Source organism: Protopterus annectens, chromosome 12.part0, assembly GCF_019279795.1.
Source record: "Protopterus annectens isolate FY-2018-M chromosome 12.part0, PAN1.0, whole genome shotgun sequence".
NCBI classification, from domain to species: domain Eukaryota; kingdom Metazoa; phylum Chordata; order Ceratodontiformes; family Protopteridae; genus Protopterus; species Protopterus annectens.
In genome coordinates, this window is record NC_056746.1 from 555,770,591 (window position 1) to 555,789,382 (window position 18,792).

Sequence of the window (18,792 nt, forward strand, 5' to 3'; positions counted from 1 at the left end):
CACATGATCCAAGAGCTCTTCCATGTCTCTTTTCATGTAGTCCAGGGAGGTACGTCTCAAGTCATTCACTCCAACATGGACAATGACAGAGTCGTATTTGTACTTGTTGTGGAGTGACTTGAGTGCATGCGTTATGTGGCGGATCCTGGCACCTGACAGGCAGCTGACTATAATTTCCTCCTTGCTCAGCCTGGTGAGTGGGACATCAGTGTGCCTGACTATAGAGTCACCTATGACTAAAGTGTTGGGTATGTTGTCTTGCCTTAGGGGCTGTTGCTGGGTGGCACACTGGTGTTGTGAGTTATGTGTCACTTTGGTTGTGACTGTTTTTTGTTTGCATTTCAGCTTCAGAGATCCTTGTTGCTTGGGCAGGTTAATGTTAAGGGCCTCGGCATATGTGGGTTTAGTGTTGCTATGTGTGGGTGTTGATGGTGTGGGTTTTGAATACATAAACCACATATAATCATAAACATAATCAAACTATAACACTATAAATATAAAAATACATCTGTTTAATAATATCTAGTAACTATCCATCCATGTGTATCAGTGAGCATAAAAAACTAAGCTATTAACAGCTCAAATGTATTTCTTGTGTTTTCCCTGAAACAGTGGAAAAAAAGTGTCCTTGCTAATCAAATGCAGAGTTTTCATCACTAATATTTTCTTCTCACATTATGCTATACTTCAAATATGTACTTAATTCCCTGTTTCATACACTGCACATCTATTAACTGTTTCATGTACACTGAACACCTATTAACTAACATACATTCTGCACTAGCACAGATGCTAGACTAAGCCTATAATAGTTTACTGGGGCTTGGGTTTACTGCAAGACACTATGATAGGACATGCGATTATGTTGCTCCTTGTAGCTTTAAACAGTGGCAGTTTGATCAACAGTGGTCCTTTATTCAGCTAAACCTTCAATGGCAGCTGGTGACTTCAAATCAAAGGGGGGCCGCAGAAGACAGCTGAATGGCTGGGGCCAACTGGAAGGGGTGTGGCCAACTAGAAAGGGGTGGAGCTATGTTCAAAACCACAAAAACTGGAACTTTAATTAAATGCGCTACCCTGGGTGCCAAACTGTCATTATGAAAGTCCAAGCAAGACAAAATGAAGTGTAGTAGAAAAAAATATTTCAATGGATTGGCTACATGACAACTTACTTAATATCTAGATGGAAATAAAATGGTTGTGAGCATGAACAACTAAATTACTTTTTAAACACATTACTGGAATGCCAGTCAAAATCAAGTATAAAAAACAAGCAGCACTCAACTCAAACCACTTCTCCTTGCACTGCAGTTCTAATTATAATTTATATTCAGCTCTATAAAAGTACCAGGTAACATGCTGAAAGTAGCAATCTCTCTGATAGCCCCACTTGTAAAAATGTTTCTTATCCAAAAAAATACCTGCTGCCTGACAACAACTGTCTACTTGTTTCATGGGGAAAACATGATCAAAGTAAAAAATGAAGAACAAACAAGAAACAAGCTCAAGATAAATTGGCTAAAGGATTACTGCACAGGTTATGGACCACATATGATAGATTGGCATTCTGTTTAGTTTATGGGTGAAGCCTGCAAAGATGAATGCAAGTCTTCAACAAATGTAATGAGCTTCTGAAAATACTGGAATACTGTCCTTTATTAGAAATACTGTCATATGCCTTTCAATACCTAAGGCTTATATGTTATCTAGTTATGTAAATATTCTCTGCATGGCAACAACAAAAAGGCTTTCAATGTTGGTAATTCTTTAATAGTATGCTTATTAAAGCTTGCTTGCATCTTACAATCTCAGGCAAGCTTACCTCATGGTCATTAACGCATAGCTACCAAACACAGAGCAACAGGGCACTGCAACAGCATGCATTTTCTAAATAATAAGAAGCATACATCAACAGTATAAAAATATGATAGAAAACCAGAACATTCTACAAAATCAAGGACAGATGAAAAGCCACTGTCGTATTTGTGTCTACCTTGGATGGGGAAATATTCTGCACACTTACACTGCATAACTGCTCCTTGCCTTGCTTGGACACATCCAGAGTCACTACATGGGGGAGTGGGGTGCAACAAGTATGTCATAAGTTGAACTGTCTCTGGCTGATGGTGATGGCCCTGACACATTTGCCATACCTCTCAACCTCAGAGCAAGAAATCTGGACAAAGCCATACATAGAAGTGGGACAAAGGCCTCAAAATAAGGACAATTTTTAAATATTGCTCTTATACACTTAGAAAGATAATAGAATAGTAGGTCTTGCATTAGTATGAATTTTCTGAAGGGTATGAAATCTGAATCTCAAACGTCTGTCATTATTTTCTAGCTTCAATATTTAATGATTTGCCACTAATTTGCCAGAAAACCACAATTTTATGAAAAACGGACCAAACATGTGATGCAAAAATATAAAATAACCACACAATACAGCTGGGAATCTGTCAAAGAAGGGACACTTTTTAATATTAGTACTGTTAACTTGAGCAGCTGACAAAATAAGAGAATCTACATGCATTTCCGAAATAAAAGTAATCCATAACTCTGATCATTACAGTTATTTATTAATTGTAAACCCTACACGTTTTCGTCCAATATTGCCATTTTGCAGAGGGATTATTAGGGGGAGAGCAACATTTTAAGCCACAATTGGGGATAGTTGAGAGGTTTGGATATGCCTAAGTCTATAAAGTGATTTATTTGCATGTACCTCTCAACCTCTTAATGCAGAAAATCTGGACAAGGTCAAATAAATTGGGGGGACATACAAACAGTACTAAAAATTGCTCTTGTATAAACTTAGACAGTTGATAGAATAACAGGTCTTGCTTTAGCATGCATTTTTCTGAAGGTTATGAAGTCTGAAACTCAATGTCTGTCATTATTTAGTTACTTAATTCCTAAATTATTTGACAGAAACCACACATTTTATGAGGAACAAGCCAAAAATAAGAAGCAAAAATCTATTCATTCTGTAAAAATCTGGACAGTTGAGAGGTATAGTTCAGCCAGGGCTGTCTTTGAGTTTGCCTCCCTTCCCTTCACCCGTCACAAAATCATGGTCGAATGGAGCCCCCCCCCCCCCCGCAGCCATTCCAATGTCCCATTACTTGGCTATTTCACCCCATTTACCATAAACACTGCAATGTGCATACTGCTTTAGTTCTACAATGATTTGGATTTCATTTAATAGTTTTATTTTACATTTTACAGCACAAACACTAATAGACATCTGCTAAACAAAGCAATGCAGACTCACAATGAAAATAGACTTAGGATTAAAACTTCTCTGCCCATGAAACTCACATTAATTGAAACAGCACTGTAACCCACGTTCAAGGAAAATACATTTTGCCAGTGGCATATAAAGATTAACTTTGGGATGTTTTCAAATCATAGACCCCCTGCACACAAAATATACGTATTCTTTGATGCACCTTCCTGATTGTATTCAATTATATTCCTTGTATAATGCAGTACAGTTGTTAGAGGGTGTTTTAAATTTATTGTTTTGAACATTTTTCCAGTAAACAATGAAACAAAATTCATGCACCAATAATTACAAAACTGCACAATTCAGAACATTTCCATCATAAAAGTCTACTCAAACTTCTACAATTCACCAGTATCAGTAAATATGCACAATCTCTGCAGAAGTAAAAGTCATCTAAATAATTCCAAATTAAAGAGATCTGTAACTAATTAAGAGGTTGCTGCTAGCAAACAACTTTATATTTCATTGTTTCATCTACAAATAAAGTGCCTGTTGCCCTTGAGGAATAAATTGCATATGTTACATTAAAAAAATGATAAGCTAGTAATATTGCAATAGGGAATGGATGGCAAACTGATAACAGGTTCATAGTTACTAGGTATCTTTCAAAAAAGAGAATATTCTCAGGACTGCAGCATCCACTCCCTTTACAACACAGTACAGTATCAGCAATGCATCTACTTACTGTGGGAGTAGAACCCACAGCCTTTTGCATCAAAAGCAAGTACACTACCTGTTGTGCTATTAGCAGTGCAAGCAGACTCAGCATAAGCAGCACTAAACTTCTCTTCCCCTGAAGCTCAGCTCCTTGTAAAATCTACTCGACACTCTCAACTGTATCCCTCAACTTTGCAGCACAAGAAATCTGGAAAAAGTCAACATTTATTGGGGGGGACAAAAGCCCAAAATCAGTGACACATTTTAAACATTGCTTGTATAATCCTGGAAGGTTGCTAGAATAAAATGCTGTGTAATCACTATACATTTTATTGTCAAGTCTTGGACCCAGGACCCTGTGAAAAACATTCAGAGCAACATACCAGTATGTCAAATCAGCTGTCCAATGAAAGAGAGAAAGACTGACACTTAAGTGGCTACCATTTAGTGAATTCAGTTCTCACCATAGCTGTCAACCTCTTAGCACAAACACCTGGACAAAGCCAATAATAGGGGAGTACAGACAGAAAAATAGGGGCAAATTTCAAATATTCATCTTATAAATTTAAGAAATTTCTAGAATAAAAGGTTTTGTGTTATCATGTACTTTCTGAAGAATATGAATCTGAAATTCAAATGGCTGTCATTTTTATTTATTTAACATTTGTCAACTGGGAAAGTCTGACTTGGAACAAAGTCAATTTTCAGCAGAGCCCAGGGAGAAACACTCCAGACACATGTCTTTGTAACATGGGAGGAAACAAGCACCCAGGGGGACCCACACAAATGCAGGGAGGACATGCAGACTCCACACAGAAGGCACCTCAGCCAAGAATCAAACTAGAGAACTTCTAGCTGTGAAGCAACAATGCTACCACTGCACCATCAATTATCTAGTGAATTAAAAATCCAGAAACCACAGGCTTCATGAGGAACAGAACAGAACAAAAATATGAGGCAAAAATCTGAAAAGTTTTCACAAATGGTGATGGGTAGGGAATTCAGGGTCTTGCTACCTGCACCCAAGGTGCAGAATTTGAGCCTGATTTATTCTCTAACCACCACCAGGTGTCCTGAGTTCTCTCTAGCCACCAGTGTATATCAACTGGGGTATTTCACACACACACTTGACATATATATGTTGTAAGAATGTAGGAAATGCACTGCTGGATCACTGAATGCATATTAGAAATTTGAAAAGAGAGATGGCCTTAGCTATAGAAACAGATCAGTCCCAAAATATATTTATTTTACCCTGTCACCATACCACTTTTTTATCTTTTTCTTAAGCTGAACAGTAAGACTGGCCGAGACTGCAGAGAATAACTACGTTAAGCTGGGGGTCTAGGCCCCCAAAAGCCATAAGTTTATAGACACTCTATGTACATTTTAGAGCTTTCCTAGTCCCTTGATCCAATGATGCTCTTAAATTTAGTGTTACCTTCTTTCAAGGAAGAAATCAGTTGTTCCCAAGCTTTAATGTTCAAAAGGCTGGCAAATACAGTGTTTCCCAATAGACCGAGATGACAAATGCTTACATGGCTGCAAAAAGGCATACGTGAATTACTGTCTACCTCTCTACACCCAAAAGATAATACTCACTTTCTCTGCACCCCTCTAGTGTTATATAGTGATTAAAGTGAATAACGAATGGCCACAAATAATATATTTAAGTTTTTGCTGTAATTTGTAAACACATCATGTCTCCTCACATCTCCCTTCTACCCCCCCCCCCCAAAAAAAAATAAGGCCAAAGACCTAATCCATACATCCGCAATTGCTTTTCCCATTTTTACACATGGGTTTGGGTGTCACTTCACTAATGATAATCATCTAGAGCCAAGGTTCACACCGCTGGGTGGCTAGTCCAAATCAGAATATACTTTAAATATTGCATTTAAATAAAGCAAGTTGCTAGAATAATAGGCTTGCATTTCTAAGCATTTTCTAAAAGACAAAAAGTGTGAAAACCCCAAGAAACTTACCAAAACATGAGGCAAAACTGGGGACAGTTGAGTAATATCCCACCATAAACAAACAGGTGACCATCAATTATAGCCACTAGTATGACTGCATGCAGCTTAGATATCTGCTTGCGATCAGGTAAATACATTAATAATGGCCCCAAACTGTATTTCAGCTCACTGCTGTTAGAATCATACAGGATAACCCACTACAACCCCCCTCTGCCATCTCAACCTCATAGCCAAAGATTCTGCACTTAGAGGGCTGCTGGAACAAGAGGCTTTACAATGCAAGTATGTGAAGTCTGAAAGTTATATGCCTGTCATTATTTAGTGACTGCAGTACTTAACAATTTGCCAGAAAGAAATACAAATAAATACAAAAAAACATATATTTGAAGCCCTTAAGTCCCTGGTAAATTGCTACAAAAAAGCTTGCCACATTCACCATAATCTGCGTTCCCAGCACACAGTGACCATCCATTCTATCTTTTACATTCACAGTCTTTCTGCTTCAGCAAGGAACAGAAAGATGGCAGATTGGTTGGTTAAATGCAGGAACAGAAAGATGGCAGATTGGTTGGTTAAATGCAGTGACCTTCCATGGGGACTGAAGGAAAAGGATATTTCATTTTTTTATATTAATGCTGACAGACTGAGGACCCTCCTGCATCCTGGACTGAAAGAGAGGTGTAATGGTTGGGGAAATGGCCCTGTCGATGACTTTGTATTCATGTTATGGTAGAATTGCGCAGAAGGTGAGCTCAGACAGAACTGCATTTGAGTTCCTCATGCACAAATGAAAGCCATGACTTCTGTTGCTTGCTCTGTCATTATGTCTAACTGGTGGCACTGTGGTATTGGACTGGGTGACCTGTATTGCAAAATCCCACTTATAACACAAGCAGATGACATGCATGTTACATAAAGCCCCTGCTAGAACTAATGACTAGCAGAAGAACTCTGCACTTGCACAGAATTATAAAGATTTTGATTCAAAAGACAAACAAAGATAAGAGTTCAACAGTACTGTTCATCATGCGGCAGTCCCTGTCATAAACGGTCTCTAGGATCAGTGGGCTTTAAGTTAACACTAGTCCCTTCAAAAAAATCACCCAACCTTAGGAAACAGACTAAAGTATCTCTTCATCTAGTAGTAGCTAGTCCTCAACCAGTGCCCATTGTTATATAGCTAGGAACAGCTTTTGTACCTGAGGTGAGGATTAGATTTTGCATGGCAACTGGGGAACAGCCTCTCTACATTGGCCATGGAGCAGTTTTTGTACATTAGCTGAGTGAGGAACAGCCTCTGGGCTATTCTACAAGAAACATGTTTACTTCTTGGTTAAAGAATGCAATAAAGTTTGGTCAACATGCAACCCTGTGCTGAAAACAGAATCAGCAACATAACCCAATTATAAAACCAGTGTAAAATTAGCCACAATAATTATATAACAATTTCTTTCAAAATAAAACACTTAACATTGCTTTCCAAGTAGCACCTTGACTCACTAAATTACTGCAAAAAATTCCCAGTTTAGCTATTTTGTTCTAGAACTGATTCCATGAAAAACAGCCAAGAGACAGATCCTTGAATTTAGCACTATACAGGAATCATGTTTTTCTGCTTTGCCTTCAGATTGCAGCAGGGCTGTTGCATTAGAAGTACTGCATATATAGGACTTCTACATGCCATTATATTACAGAATCATTTGCTGAGAAATGCTGCTGTTAGGGTTTCAAAATGTATGTATAAAAAGGGGCAATACTTTTTACTGCATTCAGACTTCAAATCTCTTTACAATGGAATAGTTTAAAGAAACTGTAAAAGAAGAGTAAAATAGTTTACGTGTGTGTGTGTGTGTGTGTGTGTGTGTGTGTGTGTGTGTGTGTGTATGAGTGCATGTATTTGTTGGATGAACTAAATTAATTGCAAATTAACATTCTAAAGAAACATTCTGTATCATAGTGAAATTGAGCTATTGAATCTCAAAAACTTCACTTTAAATTTCAAAGAGGAGATCATGGGTATAGGACTTAGAAAATGCCTAAACACAAACAAACACACACACACACACACACACACACACACACACACACACACACCAATACCTTACCTGCATTGGAGTCCTTGCCTTGCAGCAGCTTCTTCAAAGTCCCTGGTTCCACACTACAAACCGAATGTCCTCCCATGAGAGCAGGCAAGCTATCCAGCCTGCAGACATTGCAGTCCAATCCCCTTCCAGTCTATGTGGTTGCAACCGCATAGACTTCTGGGGCATCTCTGTCTGCAATGCAATCTTCTGAATACAGACTGCTGTTTAGCCGTTCGGATTCCTGCACGCATGCGTGCACTTCCGTTGGAGCCGAAATGCCAAGTATGCATGCGTGCAGTTCCAGGATTGTCGTTTGTGTTTGGTTTTCACTTTTTTTTCTGCTGGAGCTGGGGGCTGCAGTCCTGCAGTCCATTAGCACAAGCCACCCCTGTAAACCTTCCACGTAATCGTTTATATTTTTGCCAACATACTTTTGTATCATAATAATGCTTCACTGGAAATGAAACACTAACAGGAAATCCTAGGTTAGTCTACATACTTAACACAAATAATAGACACACACACACACACACATATATATATATATATATATATATATATATATATATATATATATATATATATATATATATATATATGTATATATATATATACATATAAAATGAGACAAGTTAACCGGTATTACTTAGCTAACTTTGAAATAAGCTTACTTACACCCTAAGATACATCTCTGAAAAAAAACAGGCTTTTATGATTTTTCTAAAAAGTTATTTATAAGCATAGTAGAAATGTCAGTGTGAGCTAACACTCAAGACAGAAGTAAAAAAAATGTTTTTTTTCAGCTTAGCACATAACTGTTTTTCCATTTATCTGAGTGATCTCAATACATTTCATATTGCTTTCATTTCTGATATTCAGCAAAATGCACACATTTTTTCATCATATTTCAGAAGAAATTTGATGATGAATTTTTAGCCATCTTAAATGCTTGAATTAGTCCGTATTCTACACAGATTTATCTGCATTGCAAATGTGTGTGTATGTATTGTTCGATTTTCCATACATTATGGAAGTACTTAGAATTTAACGAGTGGATCTTTTTTAAACATGCCTATTATCATGGAATGAGGGTAATATGGCCTGATATGCCTTTAAGCAGATGTTTTTGCTCTTATGTGTAACACCATTTTGTTTAGATGCATTTGTCCTGATCCCCTTTTGCAATAAAACATGCACTACACTCACATGGTATAAGACAACCTTTATTGAACAACATTCTTTAAACATAGAATCAATTGATCAATCATGTAATGTATTAGACACACTACACTATGAATATAACTTCTACATAATGATTTAACAGCAGCAGCATCTTCTACACACCTCTGTCCCACCACAAAATAAGCAGTATTAGCCCAACCACTCACTTACTCTGACTTGCCAGAAGCAGTCTGCAACTGGTCGCTTCCATTCCCAACCAACCACCTTATAAAAATCCAACACAGCACCAGAGGGAGAACAGAAGACAGAATCCTTCTTCTCCGCTAACCAGCCTGACCAAAGCTGCTCCCCATCACATGCTACAACTCCTTTTGCCAAACCATCCAAAAACATTGACAGGTGTACATTGAAAAAATTGAATCCCAGCTCACTTAAATGTATACCATTCTTCGTAAACCACATTGGGTTATTATCATCAAAGTCATTATGACTGATAGTACGAATACCCACGTTTCCCAATTGCCTCAACAACTTAAAATTAACAAAACATCAAGCCTGCTCCAAATCTGTAAAACTGCCCGCATTTCTCCACACCAAACTTAGTACGACTTCAGACCACACAATACTCATACCCGAAAACCTACTGCCTAAACTAGCTAAGTCCTTCAGCACCCTAATCACCACCTGCCATTTTGGAATAACACCTAAATCATTATCTGCTTAATGAACCTTTAAAACACATGGAATCCCAATACAAAAACATATATCCACAAACTCATCCTTGTGCTGATGCCACCTCAGGCCTCTGACACTGTGCCAAAAAACTCTGCACCTGTAATGCCAAAACCCAAGCTCTGATCCATCCGGCTTAATTGCAGTCCACTTTATCACCCAATAAATATAGGAATGACACCACATGACCACAGTTTTACCTAAAAAAAAAAAAATATATATATATATATATATATATATATATCCACTTATAGTGCAACCCTGTAATTCCTATCCACACCTCCACCTAGAACCAACTTAAACTTCATAACCATGACTATCACACAACTAAGTTTAGTCTGTCTTCTCATAATTCTTTATAACTCCACAAGTTATCACTCTAGCAATATCCCCAAGCTTAGTAGCACAACACTATATTATGCACTCTCATATACAGACACCACACATTATAATAATATCTGCCCACAATTGTTCAAGAACTATATAACAGACTAATTCAGAACTAAACACATATGCTCTCATTCCTACTCCAAAAAAACACAATACTTTCTCACAATCATCACCAAACGCCAACATCTATATCACCATTTTAACACCAGGCTCACCATAAGTGGGGGGCATCCACCCCAACCCAGGCCCAAATCTATCCTGTCCAACACAAACTGCTCCAACACAGTTGTCAGAACATAATGCCCCCAACTATCTTCATCCCTGGTCAAATCAACAACAGCAGCAAACCCAACCATCTTTTAATGTTAAATAGTAATATTAGAAGTATCAAAAATAAAATACCTGAACTCCAGGGCACAATAGCACACTACTCCGCAGCCATAGTTGCTTTAACAGAAACCTGGCTAAATAAAAACATAGCTAATTCAGATGTTCTCCCTACTGGCTACAATATCATTAGACAAGACATACCACTTCATAAAGGGGGTAGAACTGCCTTACTTATAAGTCCAACTTAACTTTACGTCAAACACCAAACTCATACCACCTCCCCCAATAATTGGGACATACTTATCTCACAACTTCAACTTCACCCTAAAAAGGTCATCACCACAATTGTGATCTATATTCCACCTAGTAATACACCTACTAGCCTTGAAGACTTCTTATCCAGGTGTTCTTCCACATACTCACAAAAAACCCTTATTCTGGGGGATTTCAATCTAGATTGGTTCACCTGTATATCAGAATCACCAAGTAATCTAATAAATCTCCAGCATCTCCATGGCTACCAGCAGCTAGTCCAAATTCCAACTAGATGTGATAAAAAAACTAAAAGGGAATCCATCCTTGACTGGGTCCTAACTAACAACTCCACATTGTACCCCAACACAGGCAGTCTCCCAGACACCTTAAGTGATCACAACATAATATACCTTATACATAGTAGAACACGCATATGCAAAACCACTAACTATAAATCCACTAGAAACACAAAAAATTTCTCTCCTGAGGTCCTCAATAGTTTACTCTGTAACTATGACCGAACCCCCCTAAAAACCTTGCCACTTGACCAGGCTGTAGCATATTTCAACAAAACATTTCTACAACACCTAGACACTGTCACTCCATTGTGGAAAATCAAGGTTAGAACCTCTAGAAACACCTGGCTCAGTAAATCAGTAAAAAAAACAAACAAATCCTCAAGTCCAGAGACACTGCCTGGCTTTACTATCAAAAAAAAAACAAAGAAACACAAAGCCTAAGTGCCAAGAACTATGCAACCATACGAAAAAATGCATTAGGCTGGACAAAAAAAATCCTACTACACAACATTACAAACTAAATACCAACACAACCCCCAAAAATTTTGGAAAAATGTAAACCAGCTACTAAAACCCACCCAAATGGCTACCCCCAAACCAGCCACCCCTGACACTAAAGTTCCAATTGAAACACAATTCAACTCCTACTTTGTGAACTCAATTCTATCCTTAGTATCACAGGACAGTTCCAACCTCACTATCCCCCCAATACAAATAACACTAATACAAGCTTTACCCTCAAAACCGTTTCCACCACTTCAATCAAAAGCATGCTGTCCAAACTAAAGACCTCATCAACAGCAGCCGACCTACTCCCCAGCTATTTCTTGAAACTCACAGCAGATGCTATTGCTATCCAAATCTCCACTCTCATAAACAGATCAATTGTTGAAAACTATGTGCCCAAACTCTGGAAAATATGCTACGTTACACCCATACATAAAGGTGGGATCTCCACTGAACTCAGTAACTACAGACCCACTGGCCAAAATCCCAGAAAAATGTATCCATACCCAGGTACTAAAATATCTCCTAGACAGCAACATCCTCTCACCTACTCAACATGGTTTCAGACCTGCCCATAGTACCACTACAGCCCTCCTCTGCTTCACAGACACCATAAACCATCTTAAAAGATAAAGGCCTGCAGGTATCAACTCTTTTTTTGGATATGTTCAAAGCATTTGACACAGTCTTGCACCAAATCCTGCTAAACAAAAGAAACCAATATCACCTATCAAATTCCACTTTTACCTGGTTCCAAAGCTGCTTAACTGACAGGTACTAAGCTTTGAAATGGGAAAATTCTCTCTCTCCTCAGCTGCCCATAACTATAGGAGTCCCACAGGGTTCTATCTTAGGACCACTACTATTCACAGTCTTCACAAATGACCTCCATGCCTCCACACAGCATGCATCTATCACTCAGTATGCAGATGTGCTGCACAAAACATTCCCACCCTCATGCAAACAACTCAACTAGCATTCTCTGACATTGAAAACTACCTTAGCAAAGTCCAACTTATCCTCAATCCAAAGAAAACTCATCTTATGATTATAACCCCACCCACTTTCAAACTACCTATTCCCTGTTTAATTCCCTTTCCTCCCTGTATCTCTTTGCACCCTCTCTCTTACACTCCTTTCACTTCTCCACCCCTATACATCTACCTTTTTGCTTCTGCTTACATACCTTGCCCTTGGCTTCAACACCAACCAAGTCTCTACAACTACCTTCTGTGGTTTCTCCTTACTTGCCTTAGCTCCAACACCAATCCACATCGGTCTATAACATTATATAATTTTTCTATATATACAACACCTCCATTATTTCTGTCTATAACATTATATACTTTTTCTATATAAGCAACACCTCCATTATGTTCTAACTCATTTTTCTTCTTTACCACCTACTCTCATACAAACATACTCTTATCATAATACTACATATCTCCTGATAAAAATCTTCCTTCACTTACCTCTCCCTCCTTAATAAATCTCTATCTACTCTTTACACCTACTTTCCTCTATTCATATTCATATTATATAACAACAAATTTCTTATTTACTCTATTTGATACTTCTTAACTACAATGCCTCTCTATACTTATACAATAATCCTTACTATATCCTTACATCTCTATCTACTCTCCCACCTAACATCACATGATATAACCAACATACCTCTCAAATCAACTCACTCAACATCCACCTACACACAAACTCTTCCAAGTTATTCCTCAATATGTGTTACCATATTTTCTTCAGACATGATTCTACTAACCAAAGTAAAGGTTTTCCACCAACACAAACACTACTATAATTTTCCCAAACTTTATCCCCTCCAAAAAATAAAAAGACAACTGCTGTTCTCTACTCCAAATACCCTTTCTAACTTAATAAAATGTGATGATGTACACCTTAACCCTGGGCCACATTCCAAAATGGACAGCCAACCAAACCACCTAAAATCATTAAACTTTACTACCATAAATATACAAAGTATCAGAAATAAAATTCTCCACTTCCATGCATGGCTAAACTTAATCAAACCAGATTTCACTGCTATAACTGAGACATGGTTAAAATCAACCATTAATAATACTGAATTCCTACCCCCCAACTATTCATGCCTCAGGAATGATAGACCACACAAAAAATGCAGCAGTGTCGCATTAATATATCCAAACATCTATACCATAGTCCCCTACTCAAAACCTATTCCGCAGTTCTCCTCCGCTGAACTTTTAGTTACCCTATTAAAACTTAATAGCCATAAAACCCTCTGCATCATAGTTCTATACATTCCCCCAGTTGACAACATCCCCATTCTAGAGGAGATTCTTGCTTGGTTATCCAAAAATATTCATAACGAAACCATCATATTAGGGGATGTAAACATAAACTGGATAGATATCACCAATCCAAACCTTCCCTCCAGCATAAACCTATTCAACTTTATCCAGCTCGTTTCTAACATAACCAGACCCAACAATAAAATGACACAAGACTCAACCTTAGATTGGATCCTTGTGTCCGACCCAGATAAAATATCCACCTTTGGAACATTACCTAATAGTATCAGTGACCACCTACCAGTCTCCGTCATTCGTAAAACAACCACAACCACCAGTAACCACCACCTAAAACAGACAAGAGACCTATCCCATTTCTCTCCAGAAACTCTAAATGAAATCTTAAGTCACACAAACTGGGCTCCATTAAATACCATACCCCTTGATGATGCAGTTGAATTATTTAATTCAACATTTCGTAAAATCTTAGACAGTATATCTCTACCCAGAACTAAAAGAGTCAAGACTAACCATGCCACTTGGCTCAGAAAATCCACTAAGCAAATAATGTCCTCTCAGGACAAAACTTGGAGAACATGGCAAAAACACAAAAACCCAGCTGACCTGGTACTATGCAAACAACTACATAATAATGCCAAAAGGCAGGTTACCAAAGATAAAAAAGACTACTTCCACAAGCTACAGCACCAACACAGGATAAATCCACAGAAATTATGGGGATCAATAAATTCCCTTATTCATCCTGGTTCTAATAGCAACCATTTTCCTCACCCTGATAAAACCCCTTTTGAGATAGCCTCTCTCTTTAACTCATATTTCATCAATACCATTGCCAAACTGACCACTACTTTCCCCCCGGCAAACCCAAACCCCCTTGGCCTGCAAACTACTCATTCTAAACTTTACTCTCTACCAAATTTTTATTTCTCTCCCAAACCTACAAGCACCATAAAGAAACTCCTTCTAAAACCCAAACCTTGCTCCTGTGCCCCTGACAACCTACCTACTGAATTTCTAAAAATTAGTGATAATTCCATCTCTTACCCCATTAGTACTAATGAAGATGATTAGTATACTAATCAATAGATCGATCCAAGAATCCTATGTTCCTAATATCTCGAAGAAAGCTTATATTCTTCCTCTACACAAAGGTGGCAAAAATTCCGACATCTCCAACTTTCGGCCCATAGTCATTCTCTCCCCAATCTCTAAAATACTAGAAAAATGTGTTCATACCCAACTTCTCAACCACTTAATTAACAACCAGCTGCTTACCCCAACCCAACATGACTTTAGACCTGGCCATAGCACAAACACAGCTCTCATTTCCTTTGTAGATAAAGTTAATCAAGCACGTGATACTGGTCAGATCATCTCTTTACTCTTCCTTGACCTTTCAAAGGAATTTGATACCATTTCTCATCCCATTTTGCTCTCTAAACTCAATGATCTAGGTGTCTCACCCTCAACCCTGAAGTGGTTCTCTAGCTATCTCTCTGACAGATACCAGTCAACCAAATGGCTACAATCCTTCTCCACCTTCCTAAATGTCTCCACCGGTGTTCCCCAAGGCTTCATTTTGGGCCCCCTTCTATTCAACTTATTCACCAACAAGTTCCATAACTCACTATTCCATGCAGATGTAATACAATATGCCGATGACTCAGCAATCATTTGCATTGCTAAAACCCTTCTGAACTTCTTCTACTAATACAAAATGCCTTCACATCCACTGAAAAATGGATTGTCAAGAAATCACCTCGCTTTCAACCCAAACGAGACCAAGCTGATCCTATTCACTCCCAAAAAAAACAACCCCCGTAAACAGGGCTGAATTCTCTATCCACTCCCAAAATAACACTACCATAGAAGTAGCCTCCAATACTAAACTGCTAGGAGTCACTATTGATGAATCCCTAACATTCGATATCCACATACTCAACAACATTAAAAAAACTCACCAGAAACTAGGCACCCTCTATAGTCATAGCAATTACCTCAATAATAATGCTAAAAAGACTCTAGCCTCAGCCTATCTTCTCCCATCCCTCCTGTATGGTGCCCCCATCCTCACAAACCTGCACTCTTCACTTAAAACTAAGCCTGACATTTGCTACAATAAAGTAGCCAGATTTGCAACAAATGCTAGATCCTCTTCTCATCACTGTTCCTCTCTGCATCAGCTTAACTGGCTAGAACTCCCACTCCGTCTCAACTACCTCCATTTAACTACAGCTCATAAAATAATATATAGACCAAAAGCCTGTCCATCTCTCTCCTCCATATTAACTCTGTATCATCCAAATAGACCCCTTAGATCAGAAAACAAAATACTACTGAAGGTTGAAAAACCCCAACTCCCAGCTGGTCAAATGCTCCATTCCTTCACTACCTCCAAACTTTGGAATAACCTCCCTACCTCAATAACCTCCATCCCAGCCTCTGCTCTCTTTAAAAAATCCCTTAGACAACACCTCTCTTCCTGCTGGGTATGCCCATGCCAAAAATAACATCTGTTTCTTCCCCTTTCTCCCCTCGTACCACTCCTGCTTATTAGAGGCTAATATGTAGACAACATAAATAGTTCTACTGCCTTACCTAATATTGTTGCTCCACTATGCTTATGCAAGTATTAACACTTGTATATATGAAATGTTTCCCTCTACTACACTTGTGTGAATGTTAATACTTGTATATATGAAATCTTTGCCTCCTCTTCATGTAACTACTATGGCCTAAATATGACTGTAAATACTTGTCGAGGTTGTTTCTATACTACCATAAAAATGTATGTTTAATTCTTTGAATCTGCCAAAGAAATTCTACATTTATATTTGTTTAAAAATGTAAACTTTATTTACTTATATGGAGCTTTTCTCTCCGGGCCTCCACTGAAAATGGGCTCATGTTGGCCCAATGGACTTTCCCTGTAAACAAATGCAATAAATAATAAATAAATAAATAAATAACCAGTTCTAACAAAAAAACTGATAACAGTCAATTCACTATCTACTCCACAAATGCTACTCCAATCGCTCCAGTGGTACAGCCTAAGCTATTGGGAATAACCATAGACTCCCACCTAAAATTTGATAGTCATATCAACTTAATTATTAAAAAAGTACATGCCAAACTGTGATCACTCAACCGTATCAAACCCTTTCTCACCTACAACACAAGATCAGCCATTGCTCACTCCCAATTTCTATCCACCCTACTCTATGCACCTCCCATTCTGACTAATCTCAACAAAACTGAACTAAGCAAAATGGAAGCCTGCTATAACAGAATTGCCCACTTTGCTGCAAATTGCTCATATAGAACTCATCACTGTACTGCTTTGAGACAGCTCCACTGGCTTGAACTGCCCAACCTCTTAACCTACAATCGGCTCTGCGTCTGTCATTCTATCTATTACATCCCCAATAAGTGTCCTGCCCTCAAAAACCTAGTACAACATCACTCAGCCAAAAGGCCTCTTAGATCATCAAGCAAACTAATACTAAAAGTCATCAACAGCTACAATAGCTTTGGAGACACAATATATAGTAGTTCAGTGGCTAAAAAATAGAACTCTCTTCCCACTAGCATACAAAACACATTGTCCAAAGCCTCCTTTAAAAACATCATTAGGCAACATCTCAAGCAAAATTGGCAGTGCCATGACTGCTCCCCAGGCTAGTGAAAGTGGATAAGGTACTCATACTAAACCTAGAGCACTTGATAATAGTTTTCACTCTTACTCACAAACACTGGCTAATGTACAGTGTATGTACTGTACCTGTGTACTATGTATGTATTCTACCTATGTTTAAAATTTCAGCTGCACATCACAAATCTATTAATTGCCTTTATTTTTTAAATTAATATTTTCTTGTTTGTTCTCTGCACTGTAACTGTTGATGTGCTGCATACCACTGTAAAAGCATATCTATTGTAATTTGTGTGTATACTGATCATGTCTAAATATCTAAATGTATCTGTAATTTTTCTATGTGGAGCTTTTCTCCCTGGGCCTTTGGTGAAAAAGGGCCTTTTCGGCTCAGTCAGACACCCCCGGTTAACAAATGTAAAATAATAAATAAATACATTTAAAATCTGTCCTTGATTTTGGGTCATAGTCCCCCATTTTTTCTTTGCTCTGACCCTGATTCTTGAGTAAAAGGCAGACAGGTACATATGGGCACTGGGCAGTGGATGGTTTTGCAGGCTGGACTGGTCCAGCAACTGAGTGTTTGTGTGAAATTTATTTTCATTTAATTACTAGGGCCCTTATGTTATTATTGTTTATTTTAAATTTTATTACAACCAGACATTTGAGTGGTTTATTGGCACAGCTGATTATCTGGGCTATCTGTGGTTAAAAATGATCAATCTGCAGTCATTTATCTATTTTTACAGGACTGGTGCACATTTGACTTTTTTTATTATAGAGAGACATCTTGAGGTGTGTACAGTAAATACAGTGGCTGCATTTGATGGGTACAGAGGCTGTCTGTGAACAAAACTTGACTTGCCTTTAATATTTGATACTGTTAAACATTCACTGATTTGGAGTGACAGGAGCAGTGACACACAGTGTTTTGTACTTGCTGAAATCATTGTTAAAATAATTATTTCCAGCAGCACAGCTAGGGTGGGTTAAAGAGGGCAACTGCCTAGGATGCAAAGTGTCAGTGGGCATGATCACCCAATCCTGAATGTTCTTTAGTGCATACAGGCTTTTATGTATATGCCAGTACTGCACCTGTGGTCAAAGTTGAGTGTTGTAGTGTTTTTTGT